The following is a 23848-nucleotide window of genomic DNA, read 5'->3' on the forward strand; positions in this document are numbered from 1 at the left end:
TTAAAAATGCTTCAATATCTAAAGGACATTTATAGAGCACTTCACCCAACAACACCTGAATACAAAATTATTTTAAGTGTCCACAGAACATTCACAAAGATAGAGTATATCCTGAACAATAAGACATACCTTAACAAATCTTAAAAATTAAAATCATAAAGAGTAAAATCTCTGACCATAATGAAGTAAACCAGAAATCAATATGAAATTCCTCAGGATACAAAATGAAAAAGCATTAATTGCATTTCCATACACTGACAAATGGATACTAACATTTTAAAAATAGGATTATTTTAGTAACTTTAAAAAAAATGAAATTCTTAGATTTAAATCTTATAAAACAGGAGTGATGTCACCAAAATGGCAGAGTAGAAGGAAGTTGGCTTCACTTTCCCTTGACAGAAAACCTAAAACAAAAATATAACACTAAGACTATCATCAGCAATATTCCAGAACTCAAATATGAAAATGAGACAGTTTCGGAGTCCATAGAGAAGTGAAAAAATTCTGTACAGAGGGTAAAAAAAAAAAAATCAGACTTTTATGTTTGAGATTCCTGCTCCCTAGTCTGCCAGGCACAAAACCCAAGGAAAATTTCTCCCTGACGCCTGATTACTATACAGGAAGAAGTGAGATCAAGGTGGACAACCAGCTTTCCCACCATCTTGGGTTTCCTGGCAGAAGACCTGTCCCTCCTCAACCCGTTGGAAACATCACAAGTGCCCAAAGGGAGAAAAGTTCCTGAGGGCAGCTAGAAACAAAGCAGAGAGATGGGACTAGCATCCACAGGTGAAAAACACTGCTCTGTATCGAGGCCAAAGGAGATGCCAAATCAGAGTGGCTGTTCAGCAACACAGAACTTTAGGGGGTACACTGGGGTCTCCTGAGCATGAACTTTTGGCCAACCTTTCCACACTGCCAGGATGCCAGGGTACTCTCTTCGGGACCTTCCCCATCCAGGACAGGCAGCACTCTGAACTTTGTTAGTGCTGAAAAGGCAAATCTGGGCTAAAATGCCACCTAGTGCCAAAAAGGAGGTAGTGACCCACCAAAAAGATACTGAACAGCTACATTGCAAATAAATACCTAAGCAGACATACTTAGTAAAAACCCAAACAAGCCAGATAGGCTAGAATTAGTAACTAATTCTTCAATGCAAAGACATAGATATATATCTGCAAGAAACAACATTAGCAAACGGTGAACCATGACCTCCTAAAACAGACAAAGAAAGGAGCCAGTGATCAACCTCAACGAGAAGGCAATAGGTAGACCCTCCAATCAGAAATTCAAAATAGCAGTTTTAAGGAAATTCAAAAATCTCCAAAATAATACAAACAAGCAATTCAAAAATTTATCAGAGAAATTCAACGAAGGATTTGAAACAGTTTTTAAAAATCAAACAGAAATCCTAGAACTTAGAGGTATATTTGCTTAACTAAAAAGTTCATTAGAGGCTTTTAACAGTAGAATAAATGAAGCAGAGAAAAGAATCAGTGAAGTCAAAGACAGGCGATTGGAAAACACACTGTGTGAGAGAGAGAAAAGAAAAAAAGAATGAAAAGGAATGAAAAATGCCCACTGTAAGAATTAAAGAAAGAGGAAAGAAAAACAAAAAGTTGCTATACAGTCAAGGAAAGGTTTATTTTAGAGAAAACAAACCTGAGAGAGGCTACTGGCTGAGTTAGGTCATGCCCACTCTCTTACAGACTAAGAGTTTTTAAGGATTTAGGGTGGGAGAGTTTATCAGAGGCTTGGACTGCTTCTGTGTCTCTTTTGTCTCTTTGTTGTGCTTATCTGGGAGGGAGAGTTGTGTGTCTGTTCCCATATATCCCTGAAGCTGAAGGCACACTCGTGGAGTCTGCTTTTAGCTTTTCTATCTTAGTGCACCTAAAGGGAAAGGAATGCGCTTATTAAGGCCCACTGTTTTACTGGGGCCCATTGTATGAGGGTGAGGTTTCACAGTTACCCAAGAGACATTCCCCACATCTCCCTCTGTGCCCAAGCAACCTTATCTGTGTTTTACTGTCTGCTCTTTCTGGCTGCTTGTAGTTGGAAGAGAAGTGATTTCCTTGAAATGAATGAAGCTAGAAAGGGAGCTGGAACTTAAAATGGTGGTGTTTGTCTGAAATGATGGTGCTCCTGCTCTGTCACCCACAAGATATAAAAAACCTTAAAAGAAAATCTAAAAATTAATGGTATTCAAGGGGAATCTGAGCAAAAGAAAAAGATAGAAAGCGTATTCAAAGAAGTAATAATATAAAACTTTCCAAAACTTGAGGAAGATATAAATATTCAGGTATGCAAAGGTCAGAGATCACCAAACAGATTAAGCCCAAATAAGACTACTCCAAGTCATGTAATAATAAAATTCTCAAAGGGCAAGGGCAAAAGGGATCCTAAAGACAGCAAAAGAAAATAAGCATAAATGTATACTAAAGACAGCAAAAGAAAATAAGCATAAATGTATACTAAAGACAGCAAAAGAAAATAAGCATAAATGTATACTAAAGACAGCAAAAGAAAATAAGCATAAATGTATAGAGGCTCCAATTTATTTGGCAACGGATTTTTCAGTAAAAATCATATAGGCCAGGAGGGAGGAGGATGACATATTCAAAACAGTAAAAAAAAAAAAAAAAAAAAAAAAAAAAATGCCAACTGAGAATATACCTTGCAAATTTATCTTTCAAACCTGAAGAAGAAATACAGTTTTTTCAAAATGAACAAAAACTAAAAAAATTGATCACAACAGACCTGTATTACTAGAAATCATAAAGAGAATTTTTCAGTTTGAAAGGAAAAATACTGACATGCAAAAGTAAAACATAAAAAGGCATAAAACCCACTCATAAAATAAGTACAAAGACAAGCTCAGAATACTATAACAAGATTTTGGTATGTAATCCAATGAACTCTAGTATGAAGACGAAAAGACAAATCTACCAAAAATAATAGGAGCTACAGCAATCTGTTAAGAGATAGTCAGGATAAAAACATGTCAATTGAAACAACAAAAGTAAAAATGAGGGGGGAATGAAGTTAAAGTGTATAGTTTGTCATTTTTCCTCTATTTCTATTATTTTCTTTGTGATAAAAGATAAGTTGCCATCTCTTTAAAATAACTTGTTATAATTATAAGATTTTTGCAAGCCTGATGGCTACCACAAAGCTAAAACCTATAATGAATGCACTAAAAATAAAAACCATTAATTAAAACATACTACCAAAGAAAATCACGTAATCACAAAGGATGACAGTAAGAAAAGAAAAGAGGAATTATAAAACAACTAGAAAACATGTCACAAATGACAGTAGTAAGTCCTTACTTACCAATATTAACATTGATATAAAAGAAATAAATGTTCTAATGAAAAGATATAGAGTAAATGAATGCATAAAGAAAAAAGATCCAACTACGTGCTGCCTATAAGAAGCCCACTTCACCTATAAAAATACACATAGACTGAACTTGAAGGAATGGAAAAGATATTCTATGCAAATGGAAACAGAAAAAGAACAGTAGTAGTTATATTTATATAAGATAAAATAGACAACAAATCAAAGACTGCAAAAACAAACAAAGAACACTATTTTTAAAAAGAGGTCAATTCAGCAAGAGGATATAACAACTATAAATATCTACACACCCAACACAGTAACTCCCAAGTATATAAGATGAGCATTAATTGATCTAAAGAGAAAGATGAGTTGTAATACAATAATGGTTGAGACTTCAACACCCCGCTCTCATTAATGGACAAATTATCCAAACAGAAAAATCGACAAAGAAGCATCAGAATTAAACTACATAGTAGACCAAATGGGCCTAACTGACATTTTCAGAACATTTCACTCAATTATTGTAGAATACGCAGTCTTCTCATCAGCACCTGAAACATGCTTTAGAACAGACAGTATGTTTGGTCACAAAACAAGTCTCAACGAATTCAAAAAAGGCAAAATTATATCAATTATCTTCTCAGACCACAATGGAATAAAATTAGACATCAGTAACAAGAGAAATGTTGTAAACTACACAATCACATGGAAATTAAACAACATGCTCCTGAAGGACCAATAGATAAATGAATAAGTTAATTTAAAAATTAAAAAAATTCTTGAAACAAATGAATATAGAAATACAATATACTAAAATCTATGGAATACAGAATAGGGAAGAGGGAAGTTTATGTCAATATGTGCCTACATAAAATAGTAGTAAGTTTTCAAATAAATCACCTAATGATATACCTCAAGGAACTAGAAAAACAAAAACTAACCCCAATGATAGTCGAAGGGAAGAAATAATAAATACTAGAGCACAAATAAATGAACTTTTGGCTAAAAGAACCCCCCAAATCAACAAAACAAAAAGTTGGGTTTTTGAAAAGATATACAACATAGACAAACCTTTTTCTAGACTAAGAAAGAAAGAGAAGATTCAAATAACTAAGATCAGGAATAAAAAAGCAAGGAAAACAACTGATACCACATAAATACAAAGAATCTTTAGAGGCTATTAAGAACAACTACCCACTAACACTTTGGAAAACCTAGAATCAATGGATAAATTCTTGCACACATACAAAATATCAAGATTTAATCAAGAAGAAATAGAAAACAGACCAAATGTGACTTACAAGATTGAATTAGTAAAAAATTTTCTCATCAAAGATAAGCTTAGAACCTGATAGTTTCACTGCTGAATTCTGTTAAACACTTAAAAAAGAATTAATATCAATTCTACTGAAACAATTTGAAAAAATTGAAGAAGTGACAATACTTTCAAACTCATTCCAAAAGGCAAAATTACCCCAATACGAAAACCAGACAAGGTCACAAAGAAAAAGGAAAACTACAGACCAATATGCCAGATGAACATAGATGCAACTATTCTCAACAAAATACTAGCAAACTGAATTCAACAACACATTAAAAAGATCATTTATCATAAGCAAGTGGGATTCATTCCAAGGATGCAAGAATGGCTCAATGTATCAAATTAATAAACATGACATATTGCATTAACAGAACCAAGAGCAAAAACCATATAATAATTTCAATAGGTGCTGAAAAAGCATTTGATAAAACTCAACATCTCTTTATGATAAAAAGTACTCAGCAAAATGGGTATAGAAGGAATATACATCAAAACAATAAAGGCATATAAGACAACCCCACAGCTAACATCATACTGAATGGGGAAATATCTAAAGCCTTGCCTCTAAGCTCTGGAACAAGATAAGGATATTTACTTTCACCATGTTTATTCAACATAATACTGTAAAGTCCTAGTCAGAGCAATCAAGCAACGGAAACAAACAAAGGGCATCAAAGCTGGAAAAGAAGAAGTTAAAAGATCCTTGTTCACAGAAGACACTATATTTAGAGAATTCTTAATACATCACCTAACACCGTTAGAGTTGTTGAATAAATTCAGTAAAGTTGGAGGATATAAAATTAACATACAAAAATCAGTATCATTTATATACATCTGCAGTTGAAAAAAAATTAAGAAAACAATTCCATTTACAATAGTGAAAAAATATAAACTACTTAGGAATAAATTTAACCAAAGAAATGAAAGATCTTTACATGGAAACTATAAAACATTGATGAAAGAAATGAAGAGGACAAAGGAAAATGGAAAGACATTTCATGCTCGTGGATTTTAAGAATTAATATTGTTAAAATGTCAATATTAAAACAAATTCAACACAATCTCTGTCAAAATACCATTGCCATTCTTCACAGAAATAGAAAAAAAATTCTAAAATTTACATGGAGTCACTAAAGCCTTCAATCCTGAAAAAAGAACAAAGTTGGAGGCATCACACTGCCTGACTTCAAAATATACTACCGAGCTACAGTAACCAAAACAGTATGGTACCAGCATAAAAACAGACATAGACCAATGGAACATAATAGAAAACCCAGAACCAAATCCATACATTCAAGGTCAAATCATTACTGAGAAAGCCTTCAGGCATTGTACATTGGAAAGAAATAAGACAATCTTTTCAATAAATGGTTCTGAGAAAACTGCACATCCATATGCAAAAGAATAAAACTAGAAACTTATCTATCACCATACACAAAAATCAAATAAAAATTGATTAAAGACTTAAATCTAAGACTGGAAACTATAAAAGTAGTAAAAGAAAACACTGTGGAAATGCCCTAGATCATTAGTCTGGGTAAATATATTTTGAGTAAGACCTCAAAGTGACAGGTAACAAAAGCAAAAATAAGATTTGTAAATAAGATGTAAATAAGATGTAAATAAGATTACATCAATCTGAAAAGCATCTGCACATCAAAGGAAACAACAAAATGAAGAGGTAACCCACAGAATGGGAGAAAACATTTGCAAATTACCCATATGACAAGGGATAAATTATCAGAATATAAAAAGAACCCAAACAACTCAGTAGCAAAAGAACCAATAATTCAATTTTAATACAAATGAAAGGTCAGTATAGACATTTCTCAGAAGACATGCAAATGGCAGACGGATATATGAAAAAGGGCTCAGCATCACTAATAGTCTGAGAAATAAAAATCAAAATCACAATGAAATGTCATCTCACCTCAGTCAAAATTGCTTCTATCAAAAAGATAGGCAATAACAAATGCTGGCAAGGATATGGAAGGAAGGGAACCTTTTTATATGATTGGTGGGAATATAAACTAGTACAGTCATTATAGAAAACAGTATGGAAGTTACTCAAAAAATTAAATATAGAACTACCATAGGATACAACAATTCCACACCAGATATATATCTAAAAGAAAGGAAATAAATATATCAAAGAGATATATCCACTCCAATGTTTATTGTGACACTATTCAAATAACCAAAATATGGAATCAACCTAGTACCCATAAGTAAATGAATAGATAGAGAAAATGTGGTATATATACATGTATCAGTCTGTTCTCACACTGCTATAAATAACTACCTGAGACTGGGTAATTTATGAAGAGAGAAGTTTAATTTACCCACAGTTCAACAGGCTTAACAGAAAGCATGGCTGAGAGTTCTCAGAAACTGGCAATCATGATGGAAAGCAAAGGGGAAGCAAGCACATCTTACCATGGTGAAGTTGAAGAGAGAGAGAGTGAGAAGGAGAGAGAAGTCACACACTTTTGAACCATCAGATCTTGTGAGAACACACTATCATGAGAACAGCAAGGGGGAAATCCACCCCTGATATGGTTTGGCTGTGTCCCCAGACAAATCTCATCTTGAATTGTAGTTTTCATAATCCCCACATGTCATGGGAGGAACCCAGTGGGAGGTAATTGAATAATGGGGGTGGTTTCTCCCATGCTATTCTCATGATAGTGCGTAAATTCTCATGAGATCTGATGGTTTCATGAGGGGCATCCCTGTTTGCTTGGTTCTCATTCTTCTCTCTCCTGCCACCTTGTAAAGAGGGACGTGTTGCTTCTGCTTCTGCCATGATTGTAAGTTTCCTGAGGCCTCCCCAGCCCTGTGGAACTGTGAGTCAATTAAACTTCTTTCCTTTATAAATTCCCTAGTCTCAGGTATGGCCTTATAGCAGTGTGAGAATGGACTAACACAGCTCCCATGATCCAATCATCTCCCACCCGTACCCTCCCTTGATATGTAGGGATACAAATTAAAATGAGATTTGGACAGTTACACACAGCCAATCCGTATCAATACACAAGAGAATATTATTCAGCTATAAGAAAAATGAAATCTTATAATTTCCAGCAACATGGATGGAACAGGAGGAACTTTAAGTGAAATAAAACAGGAACAGGAAGATGAACATCATATTTCACACTCATATGCAAGAGCTTAAAAAGTGAATCACATGAAGACAGAGGGTAGATTGGTGGTTACCATAGGTTAGGAAGGGTAGGGAGTCGGGGGATTCAAAAGGAGTTGTTTTTGGGTACAAAAATTCAGTTAGATAGAAGAAATAAGATCTATTATTTGATAAATAAGTAGAGTGACTACAGGAAACACTAATTTATTATATATTTCAGAACAGCTAGAAGAAAATAATTTGTTTGTTTTCAGCATAAAGGAAAGTTAAATGTTTAATGTGATGGATATAACAATTACTCTTATTTGAAAATTGTATATTATGCAAATGTATCAAAATATCACATATACCTCCAAAATATGTACATATATCATGAATCAGTATAATAAATAAATAAATAAATAAATAAATAAATAGATGGGTTCCAGAAAAAAATAAAAAATAAAAAAAATCTTAGAAAACATACAAAGGATCTTGATGATGACAGCTGCAAAAGGTTGATGACAAATTAAAGAAAACATAAATATTTCTAGACACCATATTTATAGTTTGAAAAACTCAATATCATAAGGATGTCCATTATTTTAATTTATCTATAGATTTAATATATTTCTTCTATCCATATTTCAGTAACGGTTTTTCTTTTAAAAGCAATCTCACAAAATTTATGTGAAAATGAAAGACCCTAGAATAGATGTATTCTAGGGGAATAAAGTGAGAGAAATCATTCTTCTTAACATACTATATAGACACAGTAATCCAGATAGTGTGGTACTATTGGAGTAATAAACACATAGATAAATGGAACAGAATAGAAAAACCAGAAATATATCCTCACAAATACGTTCAATGAGTTTTTGACCAAGTTGCAAGAGCGATTTAATAGAAGAGAAATTGCTTTTTAAATAAATGGTGCTGGAGCAATTAGACGTCCTTAGGCAAAAAGAATCTTAACTAACTCTGTATATCTTCTACAAGAACTAACTCAAAGTAGATAAAGAATGTAAATATAAAATATAAAACTATGAAATTCCAGAAAATAAATAAGTAAAAATCTTTGGCACCTAGAACGAGGTGAAGAGGTCTTAGATATGACTCCAGAAGTATAATATGTAGGAGGAAAATTGATCGGACATCTGCAAAATTTAAAAAATTCACTCTGTGAAAGAGTTCGTTTAAAAAAATGGAAAGATAACCTGCGGACTGTGAGAAAATATTTGCAAACCATATATCCAACAAAAGTCTTATATCTAGAATATATTAAGATTCTCAAAAGTTGGCAATAAGCAATCCAATTAGAAGATGGGAAAAAGACATAAACAGACATTTGATAGAAGAGATACTGATGCCAAATAAGCACATGCAAAGATGTGTAATATCATTGGTCAATGAAGAAATAAAAACTAAAACCACAATAAGATATGACTAATGCTCATCAGAATGGCTAAAATAAAAGAAATAGTGATAACACAAACACTAGTGTGGATGTGAGGAGAATGTCACTCATACATGGTACATCAACTCTGAGGAATAATTTGGTGGTTATTTATAAACTAAAATGGACCTACCATATGACCTGGCAATTACACTCTTAGGCATATATCTCAGAGAAATAACTTATTTTCCCTCAGAAAATTATGCATAGATATTCACAGCACCTTTATTTATAGTAGTCAAAAGCCCAAATGTGCTTCAGTGAATGAATAATTAAGCAAAGGTGTTATATCTATGGCATAAACCACCTTTATGCCATAAAGCAATAAAAAGGAATGAACCATTAATACATGCAGCAACTTGAATGAACCTTAAGGAAATTGTTTCTAATGGGAATAAAAGTTAATATCAAAAGGAAACAGGTTGCATGTTTTCATTTATATAACACTTGTGTAATAGCTTAAGTATTGCCGTGAAGTACATATTAGTTATTGCCAGGGCTCAGGGTGGGGTATAGGGTGGGTATGGATATAAGTAAGTAGGATAAGGGAGTCTTGTGGTAATGGATGGTTTAAGTATTTAATATCTTGATTTTGGTAGTGAACCAATGTCAACAGCCTGATGTTGATAAAGTAAAATGGTGATATTGGGAAAGTTTAGGTGAAAGGGTACATGTGAACTCCCTGTATTATTTCTTTTCACTTTACTATAAATCTATAATTATTGAAAAAATAAGTTTAAAAAGTGAGGTCATATGTTGTTTTGTTACATAAGGCTGAATTCTCCTGTAAGGGTTGTAATATTTTTCTCTGCACCAGTAGTAAAGCTTTTAAGTTGTCCAGCTTTTTGCTAATTTTAGAGCAGAGAAATGGTATCCAGTATTCATTTGCATTTCTCTTATCATGAATGTGTTAACACAATGTCAAAACAAATTCACATGAATCATAAAATTTTCCAACTTCAATCTTAACTAATGATTTTAAGGATTCAAGCAAGAAGCAGACATGGACAGAATTTATTTTTAAATGGCAGGGCGTTATTCATACACTGCATCCTAATTATCTTTTTTTTCCCTAAAGTAATGTGCAATTTCAACTTGGATTAACAGACATTTCTGAACAATATATGCAAATACATTGTTTTCAAAGACATCAATTTCAGTTTTGGGGCTCCCCAGCTTTATGCTTTGTTACTTACACAGACAAAGAAATGCCTACATGATTAACTCCCATCACCAGCTCTGCCCCAGAAATCCGTGTTATGTTTATTTGCAATAACTGACCTGGTACATGCCATCTGAATAAAAAGCATTTTTATAGAGTGAGTCTCTGTTATTCAACCATTTGTTTACTAGGAGATCTGATATAGGTTGTTAACCTACATGTAAAGAAATCTGGTCTAAGTTAATAATTACCATGGACATTCTGCTTAGGGAGGGATGAAGCACAAGTCTCTGTTAATTTCCTTCCAAGGAATACAGTTAGCCAAGACAATCCTAAGCAAAAGGAACAAAGCTGGAGGCATCACACTACTTGTCTTCAGACTATACTATAGGGCTACAGTAACCAAAACAGCATGGTATTGGTACAAGGACAGGCTGATAGACCAATGGAACAGAATAGAGAACCCAGAAATAAGGCCAGACACCTACAACCATCTGATCTTTAAAAAAAACTGACAAAAACAAGCAGTGGAGTGAAGACTTCCTATTCAATAAATGGTGCTGGGATATCAGGCTTGCCATACACAAAAGATTGAAGCTGGACCCCTTTCTTACACCATATACAAAAATCAACTAAAGATGGATTAAAGACTTAAATGTAAAACCCCAAACTATAACAATCCTGGAAGACAACCTAGGTAATGCCATCCTGGACATAAGAATGGGAAAAGATTTTATGACAAAGACACCTGGTGCAATCTCAACAAGAGCAAAAATTGACAAATGGGATCTAATTTAACTAAAGAGCTTCTGCACAGCAAAAGAAATGACTAACAGAGTAAACAGGCAACCTACAAAATGGGAGAAAATATTTGCAAACTATGCATCTGACAAAGGTCTAATATCCAGTATCTTTAAGGACCTTAAACAAATTTACAAGAGAAAATCAAACAACCCTATTAAAAAGTGGGCAAAACACATGAATAGACACTTTTCAAAAGAAGACATACATGGAGCCAACAATTATGTAAACAAAGCTCAACATCACTGATTATTAGAGAAATATAAATCAAAACCACCATGAGATACTGTCTCACACCAGTCAGAATGGCTATTATTAAAAAGTCAAAAAATAACAGATGCTGGGGAGGTTGTGGAGGAAAAGAACACATACACTGTTGGTGGAAATATAAATTAAATTAGTTCAACCATCGTTGAAGACAGTTTGAGATTCCTCAAAGACCTAAAGATAGAAATACCGTTGGACCCAGCAATTCCATTACTGGGTGATACGGTTTGGCTGTGTCCCCATTCAAATCTCAACTTGAATTGCATCTCCCAGAATTCCCATGTGTGAGAAGGACCCAGGGGGAGGTAATTGAATTATGAGAGCTGGTCTTTGTCATACTATTCTCATGATAGTGAATATGTCTCATGAGATCTGATGGATTTATCCATCAGATAAATGGTTTTCTGCTTTTGTTTCTTCCTCATTTTTTCTTACTGCCACAGTGTAAGAAGTGCCTTTCACTCCCCACCATGATTCTGAGGCCTCCCCAACCATATGGAACTGTATCTCCAATTAAACCTCTTTTTCTTCCCATCTTGGGTATGTCTTTATCAGCAACATGAAAATGGACTAATACGCTGGATATATACCCAAAGGAATATAAATCATTCTATTATAAAGACAAATGTATGTGTATGTTCATTGCAGCACTATTCACAATAGTAAAGACATGGAATCAACCTAAATGCCCATCAGTGGTGGACTGGATAAAGAAAATGTGATACATATACACTACAGAATACTTTGCAGTCATAAAAATGAATGAGATCATGTCCTTTGCAGGAACATGGAAGGAGCTGGAGGCAATTATCCTTAGCAAACTAATGCAGGAAGAGAAAACCAAATACCGCATGTTTTCACTTGTAAGTGAGAGCTAAACGATGAGAACACATGGACACATGGAGAAGAACAATACACATTGGCACCTACCAGAGGGAGGAGAGGTCGGGGAGGGAGAAGATCATTAAAATAACTAAAAGATACTAGGTTTAATACCGGGGTGATGAAATAATCTATACAACAGACTCCCATGACACATGTTTACCTATGTAACAAACCTGTGCATCCTACATATGTACCCCGAACTTAAAAGTAAAAAAAATTTAGAGGGTGTTGAAATTTTATTTTTATTTACACCTGACTATTAAGAAGCAACATCTAAGCCCTTGGAATATCGTGCCTGATAAGACTGTCTTTGTTTACTTGGGGCCTTGGGCACCCCATACAGTCTGTGTGAACAATATAATTTATGGAGTGGGCCTTGGTTCATGCAGTACCAACCAGATCTCTGCAGGGGCCGGAGGCTCAGGTTAAGCACCCAGGAAGTCAATCAGGCCTATTTGACTTACCTCCAATAGAAATGCTGGACACCTGGGCTTGAGTGTGCTTCCCTGGTTGATGATAGCCTATGTGCATTGTCATGTATTGTAAAACAATAAAGTCAAGCATTTTTTCATGTTAAAGTAGCACTTGAATATCTATTTTACAAATTTCCTTTTCATGTCTTTGCCTATTTTGAAAATTGGGACTTTTCTATTTCTGTTGATTTTTAAGATTTTCTTTCTCAAAGGGAAACTGCAACAATACAACAACAACAACAAAAATGTGTCTAGAAAGGATAAAAAGGGTCCCTGGGGACAAATCATTGTGATGTGGAACCAAAATACATCATAAGTGTAATTAACGTGGTCCAGGACAGCATAGAACATCTATATCACTCTTCCTGATACAATAATCATGAAAACCGATCAATGAAGTTCTTTAACATGTACAGAAAACCGTCATGGGCTGGTTTAAACTATTACAACAGTTTTAAAGTTAACTGCATAACTAAAGAAATGATGCAGACATTTTAATCCAGTGCTGTAGGTAGGCTCACAGAATTAGACTCAAAGGATTTGTAAAAATAAAAATGAAAACAATATAGCTACAAGATCAAAGTCAGGAAAGAAGAAAATTTACTTCTGTATTCAAGGATTACAGAGCTACAAATGCAGTCTGCGTGTTTTTGTTTGTAATGAGATGGATAAGTACATCAGACTAGATAAAACATGCAGAATGTATTCCTGAACTTACCCAGAAACTCCAAAGAAAACGTCACGAAACAGCTCACTAGAGAAAAAAAAAATTCCCTAGTTATTTACCCTGCTTCAACACTGTCAACATAAAGGCAGAAATAAAGAAAGCTCAGAACTACTGATATAAGACATCAAATTTCTAAATCAGTGTATTAAAAAAGTGAACACTTCCTCTTTTTTCTCTCTTCTACATTTAACTAGAATCATGTTTTAAAAAATTGTTATTAAATGTGACATTTCAGAGCTACTACTGGAAAGAGTAACTCACAACTTGCCTACCCTCCTACCATCCCTGCTGATTCAGGAAAAGAGGGAAAAAACAAAGAAAACAAAACAGAAAACCAACCAACCAGGGTGTCTTGTAGATTTGCTGCTATGCCACAAAATGTTGACATTTGCTCGCATGCCACAATGTTGGTCCACTGAAATAGGATTTCTGTGGAAACTGTCAACAGGAATTCACCATATGCAAGTGCCATCCTTAGCATATGAGAATAATAACAGGTTCTATAGAAATGTACAATGTGCTCAAGATAATGAAAATTGTAGCACTGCATTTGAGATTTGTTTCTCTACTTATCTAGTAAAACTTGTCATTTTTGCTCACCTAATTATGAACATTTGTGATTCCTTTAAATAGCAAAAATGCACAGTCCTCTTTAGGCCTCCACTCAATAAGAGTTTACATTACTCTTAACAAAATCATTCTACATAAACAGATAGCTCCTTAAAAAGAGTACTCTCTTATGAAATCTAATTTGACAGAAAGAAGTTTAAGGAAAACAGAGGTGTTTTATAAGTGAAAAAGCACAAATCTTTGGCCTTTCTCTTGACATTTTCATATGCCAAAAAGCAAAAAAACCTTCATGTAATTCAATCTGGTGATTACTTTTTGCACCGTAATTTGTTTTGCACACCACAAGAGGAGTCACTTTCAGTATCCGTAAAAGGTATTTAATCCTAAAACATGCTTACCGAGACAATAATTAAAACAGAATTCAGTACACTCTAATATCTATTAGGAAATTAAGAGTTACCACTTCTTTTTTTCCTTTTTTTTCTGGCTTGACTTCTTTTATACATATATATATACACTTTATGTTCTAGGGTACATGTGCACAACGTGCAGGTTTGTTACACATGTATACACGCGCCATGATGGTGTGCTGTACCCATTAACTCGTCACTTACATTAGGTATATCTCCTAATGCTATCCCTCCCCACTCCCCCCACCCCACAGGCCCTGGTGTATGATGTTCCCATTCCTGTGTCCAAGTGTTCTCGTTGTTCAATTCCCACCTATGAGTGAGAACATGCAGTGTTTGGTTTTCTGTTCTTGCCATAGTTTGCTGAGAATGATGGTTTCCAGCTGCATCCATGTCCCTACAAAAGACATGAACTCATCCTTTTTTGTGGTTGCATAGTATTCCATGGTGTATATGTGCCACATTTTCTTAATCCAGTCTGTCATTGATGGACATTTGGGTTGGTTCCAAGTCTTTGCTATTGTGAATAGTGCCGCAATAAACATACGTGTGCATGTGTCTTTATAGCAGCATGATTTATAATCCTTTGGGTATATACCCAGTAATGGGATGGCTGGGTCAAATGGGATTTCAAGAGTTACCACTTCTCAAAGTCTTTTGAAAGCCATGGTGTTACCTGGTCAATGGCAGGAAATAGGGATTGGAACAAACATAAGAACCTACGGGATTTCCTACATGGAGGCCAAGAAAGACATTCCTTTATATTGCTTAAAAGTAGCAGCTGCTCTTTCTTTATTCCATTTTAATCAATGAGTATTCATTCAAGTTTTCCCTTCTATTTTTCCTTATGATAAGTTCCTTACAGTCGCTTATACAACAATGAATAGCATAGTAAAACTACTGGATTCAATTGATCATCAGGAATAAGTTCTCAGGAAAACACAGGCGGAAAAATGAGCAAGAATCCCAAATACAGAACTTTACAAGATGTGAAACTTGGTCTCATGCAATCATGTTACTGCTCAAATTATAGATAATCTTATTTCTATCTATTGGAGCAGCATCTTGGCACATCAACAGGCAATGATGATGTTGAGAACAGCAGCAAAAATAAACAATCACATGCTCATGAAGAACCCAAGCCTACAAAATGAATGCCTTTCAGAAAAGTGTATACTTAAAAGACCCAAGACGTCAGGATAATACAGCTCTGTATTTATAGTCTTTTATATGTCCTTTTGTATGTCCTATTGTGGTTACTACGCTTAAGTAAAATAGCTACAGGAAAAAAAAAAAAACAGAAAAGATGACAATATCATAAAAATGTAGCTGTCTATTTTGGCAGCTGCATTGCAGAATTTCTTGACTAGATTTAATCAGCTGGGAAAAAGTAAGTATATGCAAATGAATAAATTGTCCATATAAAAATATAAAAGTAACATCAATAATCATCTCTGACTTTCAGGTTTAAATTCAGTGCAATTGACAAATGCATGGCTAAAAGAAAATGCAACTTAAAAGATACTCTAAACATTTGTGTCTATTCTTGGGAGCACATTTTAAAATTATTGCACAGACTTTTTATAATTTTTATTTTTATTTTTAAACAATAACAGAGACCAACCACAGATGTGGACCTCTTGCAATAAAAGCAGGAATTAAAGTGCCAGGTACTCAGCATATTAGGTTTCCTACAGAAGTCACAGGTTAATAAGTTCTAAATATCTCTAATTCAAAACCTAAATTCAAAACCCTAAAAGGAGCTGGCACAAAACCATCATGAATGACTGCCTCTTCTGATGTAATTTTTTTTTTTTTTTTTTTTTTTTTTTTTGAGATGAACTCTCACTCTGTCACCCAGGCTGGAGTGCAATGGCATGGTCTCAGCTCACTGCAACCTCTGCTGCCCAGGTTCAAGCGATTCTCCTGCCTCAGCTTCCTGAGTAGCTAGGACTACAGGCACGTGCCACCACACCCGGCTAGTTTTTGTACTTTTAGCAGAGACAGGGTTTCACTATACCTGACCTCGTGATCCGCCCACCTCGGCCTTCCAAAGTGCTGAGATTACAGGTCTGAGCGACCGCGCCCGGCCTGTATGTAAATTTTTAAAAATATTATTATAGTCTCATAGTCCCCACTAACAACTGGGATACATATAACAATGTATTGTGAAATTAAGTGTATTTATACTCTCTACCAATAGCAATTGCTACCCTACCTTAGTGAAACCAAGACTTGTTTCAATCAATGCTGTTTTGTAAAAACAGCAAAGCAACGAAAGCTGAAAATCAAAGCTGCATCACTTGGGTTAAATCAGTTTCTACTCAAACTTAAAAGTTAAAATTTTAGTACTAAAAGGCCTCAAAATAATTCATGACAGAAATAGTGTTATTAATTTGCTAAGCTCAACAATAAGGAATTCCTCAATTAAAATATTTGAGATATAAATTTGACGAGCTTTCTCTTCAGAAATGACATACCTGGATTATGTTAGCATTTCTAAAAGTGTGTCCATAGTTTCCTGTATTCTTGATTGTTTTTTCTTTAAGCTATCTATTTCCTTGAATATTTCTCCCATCCTACTCCTCACGAAATTTATCACTGCTAACTGAAGAACACTTTGGACACTGAATAACCAGCAGTGATACCCAGGTACTACATCAAGGGCCCAGGCGCGCCCCTGAGACTTGCTGTCTTCAGGCGAGCTATCCATAACATTGGAATATTTATATATATATTTTTTTCATCTTTGATTTCTTCCGGCAGTGTTTTGTAATTCTCATTCTAGAGACCTTCACTTCCCTGGTTATCGGTATTCCTAGGTATTTTATCCTTCCGTGGCTATTGTGAATGGGATTGTGATCTTGATTCGGCTCTCAGCTTGGATGTTGTTGGTGTATAGGATTGCTACTGATTGTCATACATTTATTTTGTATCCCAAAAGTTTGCTAAAGTTAAATAGAAGTGGTACTATGTTAAATAGAAATGGTGAGACTGGACTTTCTGGTATTGTTCCAGTTCTCAAGGGGAATGCAGCCAGCTTTTGTCCATTCAGTATGATGGTGATAGGTTTATCATAGATGGCTCTTATTATTTTGAAGAATATTTCTTCAATGCTTAGTTTGTCGAAGGTTTTTAATATGAAGGAATATGGAATTGTATTAAAAACCTTTTCTGCATTTCTTGAACAAGTCATGTTTTTTTGTTTGTTTGTTTTTTGTTTTGGTTCTATTTCTGTGACGTATCACATTTATTGATTGGTGTATGTTGAACCAACTTTGTTTCCCAGGGATAAAGGCTACTTGATCATTGTGGATTTTTTTACAGGCTGCTGGATTTGGTTTGCTAGTATTTTGTTGGGGTTTTTGCATCTATGTTCATTAATAATATTTGCCTGAAGTTTTCTGTTTTTGTTGTGTCTCTGTCAGGTTTTGCCGTCAGGATGATGCTAGCTTTATAGAATAAGTTACAGAGGAATTCCTCCCCCTCAATTTTTTCGAATAGTTTCAGTAGGAATGATACCAGCTCTTCTTTGTATAACTGGTATAATTCAGCTGTGAATCTTTCTGGTTCTGGGTTTTTTTTTTTTATTATTATTATTGCTTTTGGTTGGCAGGCTATTTATTATTAATTCAATTTCAGATCCCTGAAAATACCAATATCATTATTAGTCTTTTTGGGGATTTAATTTCTTCCTGGTTCCATCTTGGGAGGTTGTATGCTTCCAGGAATGTATCCATTTATTTTAGGTTTTCTAGCTTATGTGCATAGAGTTGTTCCTAGTTGCCTCTGATGGATTTTTGTATTTCTGTGGGGTGAGTAGTAACATCTCCTTTGTCATTTCTGATTGTGTTTATTTGGAGCTTCTCTCTTATTTTCTTTATTGGTCTAGCTATTAATCTATCTTATTAATTCAGAAAACCAACTCGTGGATTCATTGATCTTTTGTGTGGTTTTATTGTTTCTCAATGTCCTTCAATTCAGCTCTGACTTTGATTATTTCTTGTCTTCTGTTAGCTTTGGCATTGGTATGCTCTTGTTTCTCTAGTTCCTCTAGTTGTGATGTTAGGTTGTTAATTTGAGATCTTTTTAACCTTTGATGTGAATGTTTAGTGCTATACATTTATCTCTTAATACCACTTTAGCTGTGTTACAGAGACTCATATGTTGTATCTTTGTTCTTATTTTTCCAAAATATTTCTTAATTTGTGCCTTAATTTCATTATTCACCCAGAAATCATTCAGGAGCAGGCTGTTTAGTTTCCATGTAACTGTATGACTTTGAGCAATTTTCTTATTATTGATCTCTATTTTACTGTGCTGTGGACCAAGAGTGTGGTTGGTATGATTTTAGTTTTTTGAATTTGCTGATGCTGAGGATTGTTTTGTGTTTGATTATGTGGTCAATTTTAGAGTATGATCCATGTGCAGATGAGAAGAGTGTACATTCTGTTGTTTTGAGATGGAGAGTTCCATAGATAATTGTTAGGCCCATTTGGTCAAGTGTTGAGTTCCTAAATATCTTTGTTAGTTTTCTGCCCCAATGATCTGTCTAACATTCTCAAAGAGTTGTTGAAGTCTTCCACTATTATTGTGTATTTATCTAAGTCTCTTCATTGGTATGTAAGAACTTGCTTTATGAATCTGGGTGATCTTGTGTTGGGGGCATATATATTTAGGATAATTCATATTTTCATTGAAGTAAACCATTTACCATTATGTAATGCCCTTCCTTGTCTTTTTTTTATCTTTGCTGGTTTAAAGTCTGTTTTGTCTGAAATTAAAATAGCAATCCCTGTTTTTTTCTGATTTCTATTTGCTGGGTAGATTTCTCTTCATCTCTTTACATTGAGTACCTTCATTACTACTGCCCTGGTGGGCAGTAGCCCTGGGTGGGGTTCCCGCTTCCTCCTCTGTCAGCCCATCATCTGTATCCTCTCTCCATCTACTCTTGGTGCCTTCTCTCCAAAAATTTGCTTGAATTGTGCCAGTCTTCCCGATGTCCCAGTCCCTCAGTGGGAGATGTACCTATTGGCTGCATCTAGTTGGCCATCTTGCCTCCCTTCACATTCCTAAAACTATTTGTTTTTAAAAGAAACTTTTGTGTTGGTCAGAGGGTGGGACACTTGAGGAGGGATAATATTTGGAGAAATACCTAATGTAGATGACGGGTTGATGGGTGCAGCAAACCACCATCTAACAAACCTGCACGTTCTGCACACGTATCCCAGAACTTAAAGTATAATTTTAAAAAAAAGAGACTTTTGTTTAATAGTCTTCACAACTATGTAATAAACAAACAAATTTGTAGGTCTAGGAAAGAGTTAGTACCTTTAGGGCAACTGAGAATTTATAAAATTTGATTGTAGAAAGGAAGTGGGAGTCAGATTACCAAGAGCTTTGTTACCAAGGAAAGAAAATTTCATTCTAATTCCATTTATCCTTCAGACCTGCTTTCTCCTGTGTCTGTCTCAATAATGATTTGAGATCTGGCTAGTTTAATTGAGTTCTTATTGCCAAACTTACGTTATCCTAGGATTTGTAACCTAATAGTTTCATATTTAAAGTAATTACACCTTTTGATTTGGAAGTATACTTCCAAAATATTACTTATGGTAAATATTTTATAAGACCCAGATTTTTATATAAGTAATTAGAAATTTTGGTTTGGGGGTACATCATCTGTTAAGTAGTTTGCTGCTTCCTTTTTTTTTTTTTTTTTTTTACCATTTGTTTTGTTTTCACCTTCTTTCATCTAAATATAAAAAATAATGATGTGAGTGTTTTTTGTTTTGCCCTAGATTGTTCTGTATTTTTTTTCAACATATTAGCTGTCCATGGGAAAAAGATAGAAGCAGAGCCATGATAAGCAAATGACAAAGTTAAAACTATATATTTATGCTAACAAGGCCTAAATTGGGAAAATATCTGGTTTTCCAAAATGGACACAAGGGACTCTAGAAAAATAATGAAACACATTCAACAATAACAGTCAGCTGATGATGAGTTCAAAATAATCTCTCTAAAAAACTGTCTATTTTATTCTAAATGTTTTTGAAAGGAAACCCTTTTCTATTTGCTCTTTATCTTCATAAGCAGTTTACACTCCTATTTTTTATGGTACTTTTCTTTGTCTCTCAAGAATTTATCTTATCCTCAAGATTTTATTAATAGTCATACAATTACAAATATTTAATTCAGGTCCAGAGAGGATGAATTTGAACCCTTCTCTAGAGCCAGGTTGACTACTATAATTATTTTTCTAAACCTCAAAAAATGCAAACAGAAATTTGATTCAGAGTTCAGGAATGTGTTACATCCTTAGTTGTTCTAGATAACTTAGACAACCTAACAATCAACAGGTTCACTTAATCATGAGCTCCTCAGACAGGAGAACATGAATAAAATCAGGAGGCTAGAAAAGGGTAGGAAAAGATTAAAATATTTCCACTGTCTATAAATTTTTATGGCCTGGAGGAGGCAAAAATAAAATTGCAAATAACTGAAGGGTACTAATGAAATTTGGTATATGGAGGGATGAAATGATGCAATAAATGCAATACAAAGTCCTCTCCCATAAAACAAAAATAATTTTTCTACACACTCTGTGAGTTGCAAAAGAATACCTACTGGACATGCATAGTTTTTTTTAAAAAACCTGTATATGTATATATAATACTTTTGCATGTTAAATATGCAGTTAACCCTTGAAAAACATGGGTTAATGGAGTGGACTTACTTTTATGATGATTTTTTTTCATCCAAAGGTAATTGAAAATACATTATTCACAGAATGTGAATCTTCATGTATGGAGGATCAGCTTTTTGTATACACAGATTTAGCTGGTCAGACTGTGGGATTTGAGTAAGCATGGAGTTTGGTATATATGGGGGGTCCTGGAACCAATTCACCAAGCATACTGAAAGACTATTTTATTATTTAATTTTCTGTAAGTATAATTACCATCTACTTCAAAGAAAATTTCTGTATAATTTTGTTTAAAATTCTATTGTTTTTCATTATTTTGATAAATAATATCACCAAAGAAATGCTGTCCACATTATTTCTATTGGTAAGAAACAAGAATTTGTTAGAATTTATTTATAATTTTCAGTCATGGGATTTGACTTACAAGTGCAAGTATCTGCCTTAATATCATTTTTTATTTATTTATTTATTATTATTGTACTTTAAGTTATAGGGTACATGTGCATAACGTGCAGGTTTGTTACATATGTATACTTGTGCCATGTTGGTGTGCTGCACCCATCAACTCATCATTTACATCAGGTATAACTCCCAATGCAATCCCTCCCCCCTCCCCCCTCCCCATGATAGGCCCCTGTGTGTGATGTTCCCCTTCCTGAGTCCAAGTGATCTCATTGTTCAGTTCCCACCTATGAGTGAGAACATGCGGTGTTTTTAAATTGTTGTGCCAAGCATTTTATGCATTGAAATACATATTTTATTATCAATTTTTTTCTTTTGGTTTATAGTTCCTGTTTCTGTTTCATTGAATTTGTTTATAAACTTATATGTGAAGATAGAATACATTATCTACAAAAATCACTAAAGGTTTTTTAAATTCTGATAAAGCATTTATCATAAAAGGAGAGCATTAAGAGTAACAAAGAAGTGACAACAGAAAGTCAGTGGAATAAAATATTTTGGGATCACTCAAACACAGAGATGTACAATTAACAACTATTAAAAGACAAGAATGGCATTCTGAATTCACTGTAAATTGGAGGAGAACCCCCCTGGGCCCACAGAGTCAAGAAAAGCTGTGACCTCAAGAGGAAATGGTCATTTTAGACTCTGCCACTCCCTCCCTCAGAGCAGCAAAATACCACTCACAGAGAATTTTCTGAACCCAGGATTCCAAGGTGGGAGGAGGGAATTGGAAGTGAAAGTCTGGTCTCCTCCCCCTTGCTCTGGCAGTCTTCATGGAAAGCCCACTTTGGCCCTGTCCCATGGAAGAGCTGAACCACTTGGAGTAAAAATGAGACAAGGAATAGGATGCTGATCACAGTGACCATCCCTCAGATCATGGTGGCTACTCTGTGCTCCAATTAGTGGAGCTGTCACGCAGAGGAGACTGGTCATGCCATAGCACTGTTAGGGCATTATCCATGGGAAGGCTTAAGTCTCTGGCTAGATTCCCCAATTAGCTCAGGTGCTCCTATGGCGCCTTTTCCTGACCCAGAAACATTTACAATGTTACAGTTAAGCTCTGATGCTTGCTTAAGTCTTTCTCAGACCCAGAAACCACTGCAGCTTTGTGTTTAAGTTGCAATGCAGCAATTAACTTGTGGTGTGAACTGTACATTCTCCCCAGAACAGGCCAACAACAGGCCAGCAATTAAATTCTGATATTAAGTATTAAACATCTAACACTCAAAGAACACCTGCAAAAGCTGAAGAGGTGGCCATGTCCTCAAATGCATAGATACCAATGTAAGGACACAGGATTGTGAAAAATCAGAAAAATGACACCACCAAAAGAAACCAATAAAGCTCCAGCAACCAATCCCCCAAAATTGAAGGTGACAAGATATATTGAGACAAGAAAATGAGAAATTGACAAAGAAATAAAAACAATTTTAAAAAACAAATATAAACCCCAGAAATAAATAATACAATAACTGTACTGAAAACTTAATAGAAAGCTTCAAAAAAACAGACTTGATCAAACAGAACAAAGAATCAGTGAGGTCAAAGACAGAACATATGAAATTATCTAATCAGAGGAGCAAAAAGAAAGAATTTTAAAAAGTGAAGAAGGCTTATGGGACTTATTGGACACCATCAAGCAAACTAAACTTCACATAATAGGAGTTCCCAAAAGATACAAGAAAGAAAAAGGCCTATAAAGCATATTTGAGAAGAAAAAACAGCTGAAAATTCTCAAATCTGGAAGAAGACGACAGCATCCAGGTACAAGATGCTCAGAAGTCACCAATAAAACTCAACCCAAAGGGAAATTCCCCAAGGCACATCATAATAAAATTATTAAAAATCAGAGACAAAAAAGAATACTGAAAGTGGCAAGAAAAAAGAAACATATTATATTCAACAGAGAACCAATGGAGTTTTCAGCAGATTTCTCAGCATAAATCCTCAGGGCCAGGAGAGAGTGGGACGATACATTCACAGTGCTGAAGGAAATATTGCAAACTAAAATCGCAAACTAAAATACCGTGCCCAGCAAAGCTATTCTTCAGACACAAAGGAGAGATAAAGATATTTTCAGGCAAACAAATTTGAGGGAATTGATCAAAACCAGATCTGTCTTATAAGAAATCTCAAAAG

This window comes from Macaca nemestrina, chromosome 5 (genome assembly GCF_043159975.1).
Source record: "Macaca nemestrina isolate mMacNem1 chromosome 5, mMacNem.hap1, whole genome shotgun sequence".
NCBI lineage: Eukaryota > Metazoa > Chordata > Mammalia > Primates > Cercopithecidae > Macaca > Macaca nemestrina.